A 6000-nucleotide genomic window follows, 5' to 3' on the forward strand; every position below is an offset into this window, starting at 1 on the left:
GCTCTGAAGGCCTGTTGCTTACTAACTTCTTGTAAATAATTGAATTCTCCAAATGTGAGAATAAACTTGATTCATACAGACTATTTGGTCATAACGACAATCCCATTTCCCTTATCTGCTTTCATGAAACATATATCTTTAACCTGTTTTAATGAATGTAAAGCTTCTCTTTCAACAGGCTTAAGATTAAAAATATGTTTGTTTAGCATGAGCTTCTAACAACTCACATATCTCTCTTTCACAAACAGTTTCAAAAGTCTAAATGCATTACACAGAGGAGGATTTAAAGTGCTATTTTACCCAAACCTGTAAGTATCATTGAAATTGACTAACAGAGAACCATCACAACTTGTGCACATTAAATTAAGCTTCCTAGAGAACAGTTTAACATTTTAGTGATTTTTGCTCAAAAACTAGTTACAAAGGACATACCTTTTTCATAAAACACTTAAAAGAGCACAAAAAACAAAAATTGTACTGACAAAACAAGCCAGTAATATAAATATGTAAATATGTAAATATGAAACTACACTGCTACCCTATAATATAATACAGGTATACTGCCTTTAATTTTCTTCTTTGATTTGCCTAACATATATATCGTGAAACCAATTTGTTTATATTACACACTGTATAACCTTTTTCTCTTTTTTTAAGTATTATCATCTATTTGTGTAAACGGTGCTTGTAAAAGACCTACTTAGTGATTGTATAACCTCTATTGTAAACTGCTGCATTTCTTGGAGCATTTTTCCTCGGGTCTCCACTGAAAATGGGTCCCAAGCCCAGTTGGACTAACCCGGTTAACAAATGTCAATAAATAAAATAATAAATAAATTCAGTAAGATTAAATATAAAAAATTCAGAATAAAACTATTTCCTTCTGTGCCACATCCTTCCCTTTGCTGATGAAGCTCTGGTCATCCCACTGCCCTATCACAACCACCAACCAAGGAAAAATCCTTATTCAAAAGTTTGTTCAAAAGGGAAACCACAGTCCAAACTGTTGAATTCATTTGAAGGGCCAACAAAAGTGCTACCATTTGTTTTTGTTTAATACATTCAGATCTGTAAACCACTGTAGGAGAGATTGAATCTGATGACACTTTCAGCCCTTGAATTTTCTGTGAAGCAGACTAATCATTCATTGAACTGCATATAGTAACACACTCATTAAAAATGTTAGCAACCTTTATGTTGCTGTCAGGAATTGGGAATAGGCAAGCCCTTTTTCAAATTCCATTTTCTGACTATTTTCTTACTTTCTGTTCCTTGATGGTTATACCTTTCTTGCTAACTTGATCTAGTATTAAACAAAACTGATTTGAGCTAACTCAGAATGCTGAATGATTAACAATATATTCATGGAGCTCATTGACTTCAATTAATAAATTAGAAATTTCCTTTTTTGTATATTTGAAAAAGAGGTCCAAAAATTCTAATCTAACCCTATTAAAAATCTATTTCCTTAAATACATCATTCTCTTTAGTGATGCCAGTTGGAAATTTAAATACTCTAAGCCCTTTTGGTGCTCTATTATTGTTAATACAATTATGGAAAAAAGATTATCTCAGCAAGCACTTTTATATTGTGGGAGATTTTTCTCAAATATGTTAAAGTTTTTACATCACTTTTGCTGGAAGTAGTTATCGACAATTCCAGTGAGCTTCTAGGACTGCCATTCACAGTAATCTCACTCGTAACACTCCTGTAAATGGACTCTCTAATATGTAAGTATGATTTGATATGGAAAACTGATTTATAGTATAAGGTAATGTCTCGGAAGATGACATAATGTGAGATGCAATGAAAGAAATAATATTCATCCATTCTTGATTTTCTAAATGATCTTAAAACAAATAGTGATATGGGGAAATCACATTGAGCCAAAACATATACAATAATTAAGAACTATACATTTTATATCAAAGATAGTTATTGGGGATTATACTACCCAAATGAGTGGCTCAACTTTAACTACAACAGATAAAAATTATTTTAATATCCTCAAACAAAACTATATCATCTATATTTTGGAGATTATTCTCTTGGAAATTTCTACATAAATCATTTCTTACTCCACATAGATTTGAAATGATGTACAAAAAAGAATGCATTTGTTTTTGGAGGTCTAACTCATGAATCAAAGCAGATAGGCAGCATATGGTTTACGATTATACAGTTCTGTAATGTTTTTGAGCAAAAAATGAAATGTTTCCTATAATCTTTCAGGACTGATGAATTTCTGTTAACTAAACTTTTGTTTTTAATTCTCTAATTCTGAGATTTTTGCTCAATTCGGGAAAATGAGAACTAACAACTGAAAAATGAGGTTTAGCCTTCATTTTAAAAATTCTAAATACTGTCAGTGTGATGTGTCATAAACAAAGTGTCTACTATTAAGATGAAAATAAAACAACAACAAAGTATAATTATGGGATAAAATTTAACTCATTCATAGAAAACTATTTATCTTTGTTTTGGGATCAGTTTATGGCTGTTTAATAAATTTTAATTATGTATCCAGTAAAAATCAATGTAGATATTTGTGTAGAACGTTGTTTTATTTTGTTAATGTGTCTGCTCCTGTATATAAAATTTCAATAAGAATATTAAAAAAAAAAACAATGACTGCTGGCAATTACGATTGAAGAGTATGAAGAGGGACATTGAAACATGTTGAGAAATAGAACTAAATTCCTGAATGGGAACTGGACAGTATTGGCACAAATGGACATTTGTATTCACTTGAGAAGCACAATGAGATGAAAAGAATCTACTGAAGAAATATAAAGAGTTTTTATGCTGAAATTCAGTAAGAATGTGAGACAGGGAAGTTTGATGTTTGCAGAGGCAGCAAATGCAGATGTTTGAATAATGCTTAGCAAAACTAGTACAAGAACTAACACCTTCTGTAAGTCAGCCTTTTTCATATAATAAACAGCATTTTCAGATTTCTATGAATCAATTACCTGCCTACTAAAATGAGCAAAGGCAGAAAAATATGTCTCTTGTGAGTGATTTTCATTACAATTACAAAAGCAGGGAATGCAAAGTACAGAAGCAAAAGCAAGTCTGGCAATGATACCCAAGGAAGTTGTTCTGATTTACTTGAGGGTTTAGTATATTTGAAGGCAGAATATCTTATCTAATAATCACCAGAAGCAGTGCTTGTGATGCATGTTTATTGCTACAAAGGAGAACACTGAAAAGCTCATCTTCATAGAATCACTAGGAGGAGCAGATAGAACCAGAACCATAGCTAGGTCATCTGGCATGCTAGGCAGTTCCCCAAACTATCACATCCTCTTAACTCAAACTTGAGGGGCAAAAGAAAAAAAAAGCTGAAGACCATAAACAATTCTTCCGCAGTCCTGATAGCAACTGTCATAAGCATGTTACTGCAGTTACTACTTCAGTTATTACTTTTTTCAGGGTTGGGAGTGGATGGACAGGCTAATATATGATGTAGGCTGTATGTAATATCTTCAAGAAATCTGCTGCATCTGTTTAGACTGTAGAATATCATTATTGGAATACAAAAATACAACATTACTTTCTATAGGACTTTCACCAGGTTAGCTGTTGGGGAGAAGGCGCAGAGCAAAGCTTCCCACATCATTTTGTTTACTTGTTCCAGAGACTAAATTATCAGCATTAGAACTTCTTCAGAAGACATGGGTGAAGCAGAAAGAGTTCCAAGATAGACTAAAATGGGAGCCATTATTGAATCCCCAAATGATGTGGATATTCTACAAAAGGGCCTTACAGAAACAGATGCTTGGTGCCAGAGCCATGAGCTCAAGCTCAATGCCAAGAAATGTATAGTTATCCCCTTTGGGAAAAAAACATAAAACATGCACCTGTGAATTACCACATAAGTGGCAGTACACTAAACATCAAAAGTGTGATAAGGAACTTAGGGACACAGGTGGACAGTGATCTCACCTTCGATAACCACATTGCCACAACAGTCAGGAAATCCTTCTATGTGGCACACCTCATCACGAAGGGCTTTTCATCCAGAAAAAAGGAGGTCATTGTCCCACTGTACTCATCCCTCATTAGACCCATCATAGAATACAATTCCCCATTTGGTATGTACCTCTCAAGACATCTGCAACAACTGGAAAGGCCACAGAAATACCTCACTAAAAGAATCACAGGCCTAAAGGAGATGCCGTATGCTGACCATCTAAAAAAACTCCAACTATATTCTGTCACATATAATCTACTCAGAGGTGATCTCTGCTTAACATACAAGGCCATGTCAAACCCAGAGCAGTTGGACATGCTACACTTAAAGAAATCCCAATCCCTCAGAGCCACATGCTCCAGGGATCTAAACCTTGTAATCACAATGAACAAAAAACGCTGGAGGGATAGGTTCCTGACCTAGAGACTCCACAGATTCTGGAATAGACTGCCCATACATGTCAAGCAGAGCGCCTCTTTGGCCCTCTTCAAAAGGAACATTGACGATTGGAAGGGAGATAGAGAATTCACCCCAGGGATCCCGTCAGTCACCCTGCTAGACAGGGGTCCAGGGAAGTAAATATTGTGGGAAGAAATAGCCCTGGAATTCTTATGGCTAGACTTGTATAGGCCCTAGGGCCGATAGCCTAGTACCAACCTATGAACCTATGAATAAAACAAAATATTTCATTGTTGAAAGAAGGGAAAGAGTAAAGGATTAATCTTAGACATAGTTTTGCATAGAAGCCACTGGTTCAAGCAAGCTCTATTTTATTTATTTCTGTTTGTTTAATGGGAAGTTCTGACTGGGATTTTCTCATTTTCAGTGAAGGCCTGGGGAGAAAAGCTCCACATATTTGACAAGTACATTTGAAGACAAATATGTCATTTTGTAAAATACATTGTTTTACATGAAAACACATATATCTAGAACACATTATATAACATACAGTAGCCTATGAATTTAAGAAAATACATTCTGTCATGCTGTAGCTGGTTACAGAGTGATCACACAGATAAGCACATTACACAATACATCCACTGTCTATCAGTTAGAGGTACAGACAAGGGTAGCAAATGCAGAAAGGGATTTAGCAGGAGGCTGGGTGACTTCAACTACCCCTGCATTAACTGGGAAAACTACTCATGTACGAATACACTTGCCCAATGTTTTCTGGAATTCATTAATTCCAAATGCCCTGGACCAGCTCATTCTTACCCTCACTACAGGTAGCAACATCCTTGACCTGGTCATTACTAACATGGGTGACCATTGCTCTGTACCAATAGTCAACTCCTCCCTGGTTAGATCTGACCACAAACTAATCACCTTGGAAATCCACATCCCTCCCACCCACTCACTCTCCTGCAAAGGTAACCACCATGAAAAACTTCTCCAAGGCTAACTTTGGGCTCCTAAAAACAGAGGTGGATAACTTCACGGTACCCATGCAATTGGAGAACAGCTGCATGACCACCAAATCATACACTAATGCCCTGTACAAACAAGTACACAAATGCATGGATCTCGCCATACCCAATAGAACCAAGATGCTCTCCTCCAAAAAAAGGAAGCCAATCTGGTGGTCCTCTGCCATAAACAAACTCTACAACAGAAGGAGGAAACTGATGAGAAATAAGGTGAAATCCCAAGAATGGAAAAACTCCCTTATCAGCCTCAACAAAAAGTTGAGATTCCTCATCAAATCCTCTAAAGCTAGCTTTGAAAACAGAATTGCAGCAGATAGTAAAGACAACCACAAGGCCTTCTATCGTTATGTAAATAATCTCCACATAAATACCCAGATTTGCTAGGAGCTGTTACACAATGGCACCTCCTATACCGAGCCAACAGATATTGTCAATATACTGGCCGACAGATTCAGTGCCAACTTTACCCCTCTCTGCCCCACCAAAGGACCAATAACAATATCAGTAAATTACCAGGCACCCAGTATTACTGCTGCACAGGTTAAAACAGCACTGTCCAAGGCCAAGAATACAGCTTCTATGGGACCTGCCAA

The 6000-nt window shown here is 36.1% G+C and overlaps 1 protein-coding gene across 3 annotated transcripts in view; it reads left to right on the plus strand.

The window, feature by feature from the left end:
• The window catches only part of LOC122788685 (ABC transporter G family member 23-like), a 1725589-nt gene that overhangs the window by 1149430 nt on the left and 570159 nt on the right, over nt 1-6000 (plus strand). The window lies entirely within an intron of this gene.

Source organism: Protopterus annectens, chromosome 1.part2 (genome assembly GCF_019279795.1).
Source record: "Protopterus annectens isolate FY-2018-M chromosome 1.part2, PAN1.0, whole genome shotgun sequence".
NCBI classification, from domain to species: Eukaryota; Metazoa; Chordata; order Ceratodontiformes; family Protopteridae; genus Protopterus; species Protopterus annectens.